Source organism: Arachis duranensis, chromosome 5 (assembly GCF_000817695.3).
Source record: "Arachis duranensis cultivar V14167 chromosome 5, aradu.V14167.gnm2.J7QH, whole genome shotgun sequence".
NCBI classification, from domain to species: Eukaryota; Viridiplantae; Streptophyta; class Magnoliopsida; order Fabales; family Fabaceae; genus Arachis; species Arachis duranensis.
Window position 1 is genome coordinate 30103228 of NC_029776.3, and position 2165 is coordinate 30105392.

The following is a 2165-nucleotide window of genomic DNA, read 5'->3' on the forward strand; positions in this document are numbered from 1 at the left end:
CTGAATTGAATAGAAAATAGTAGTAATTGCATTAAAACTTGAGGTACAGCAGAGCTCCACACCCTTAATCTATGGTATGTAGAAACTCCACCGTTGAAAATACATAAGTGATGAAGGTTCAGGCATGGCCGAATGGTCAGCCCCCAAACATAATCAAAAGACCGAATGGTCAAAAGACTAGACACTAGTACAATAGTTAAAAGTTCTATTTATACTAAACTAGCTACTAGGGTTTACAGAAATAAGTCTAAGTGCAAAAATTCACTTCTAGGGCCCACTTTGGTGTGTGCTTGGGCTGAGCTTGAACTTTACACGTGCAGAGGCTTCTTTTGGAGTTGAACGCCAAGTTGTAACGTGTTTTTGTCGTTCAACTCTGGTTCGTGACGTGTTGCTGGCGTTTGACTCCAGAATGCAACATGGAACTGACGTTGAGCGCCAAGTTACATCATCTAATCACGAATAAAGTATAGACTATTATATATTGCTGGAAATCTCTAGATGTCTACTTTCCAACGCCGTTGAGAGCGCGCCATTTGGAGTTCTGTAGCTCCAGAAAAGCTATTTCGAGTGCAAGGAGGTCAAAATCCAACAGCATTCGCAGTCCTTTGTTAGCCTCTTGTCAGAGTTTTGCTCAGGTCCCTCAATTTCAGCCAGAAATTACCTGAAATCACAGAAAAATACTCAAACTCATAGTAAGGTCCAGAAATGTGAATTTAGCATAAAAACTAATGAAAACATCCCTAAAAGTAGCTAGATTATACTAAAAACTACCTAAAAACAATGCCAAAAAGTGTATAAATTATCCGCTCATCAGAAGGCAATAAAAGTACACATCATAAATTGCAAGAATTAAAGGAACTACAACTAATCAAGACAAGAGATCAATAATAGAAAACTAAAGCAAGCATCAAAGGACAAGAAAACAATAAATTGCATTGAAAGGAAATGTAGATCTACAAAAGAATTCATAAACTACAACTAACAATACAAAAGAATTACAAGAGAAGTAGAATGCTACAACTACAAGAGAGCAATTAAAGATGAAAAAGGATAATCAAAGCAAAAGAGAAGAAGTAGAAGAAGTAGATCTAGATCTAAACCTAATCCTAATTCTAGAGAGAATAGAGAGCTTCTCTCTCTAGAAACTGACTAAAGCATGTTAAAACTAAACTATGTGCTAATTGGTAACTAACTCCGTCAATCCTTGGATTTAATAGCATCAGAAATGAGTTGGATTTGGGCCTGGGAAGCCCAGAATTTGCCCCCAGTGTTTTCATTTTAATGAAGTCACGTGCGAGTGGTGCACGGAATTATGACCACACAACTCCGATACAACTAACCAGCAAGTACACTGGGTCGTCCAAATAATATCTTACGTGAGTAAGGGTCGATCCCACAGAGATTGCGGGCTTGAAGTAAGCTATGGTTATCTTGTAACTCTTAGTCAGGAGATTAATGATAAAAATTATTTTTGTTTATGAAGAATAAAAAACATGAAATAAAAAGTACTTGTGATTCAGTAATGAGGGACAAGTTGAGATTTTGGAGATGCTTTGTCTTCTAAATCTCTGCTTTCCTACTGTTGTCTTCTTCACGCACGCAAGGCTCCTTCCATGGCAAGCTGTATGTTGGTGGATCACCGTTGTCAATGGCTACCATCTGTCCTCTCAGTGAAAATGGTCCGACTACGGGTTACGTAGGGCTAATCATCTGTCGGTTCTCACTCGTGCTGCAATAGGATCCATTGATCCTTTTGCACACTGTCACTGCGCCCAGCATTTGTGAGTTTGCAGCTCGTCACAGTCACCCCTTCCCAAATCCTACTCGGAATACCACAGACAAGGTTTAGACTTTTCGGATCTCAAGAGTGCTACCAATTGATTCTAGCTTATACCATGAAGACTCTGGTTTCACGGATTTGAACACTCTGTTGTCAGGAGAGGCATTCAAACTCGTGAACTAGGAACCCAAGAGATACACACTCAATCTAAGGTAGAACGGAAGTGGTTGTCAAGCACGCGTTCATAAGTTGAGAATGGTGATGAGTGTCACGGATCATCACATTCATCATGTTGAAGTGTGAATGAATATCTTGGAATAGAAACAAGCGTGATTGAATAGAAAACAAAAATAATTGCATTAATCCATCAAGACACAGCAGAGCT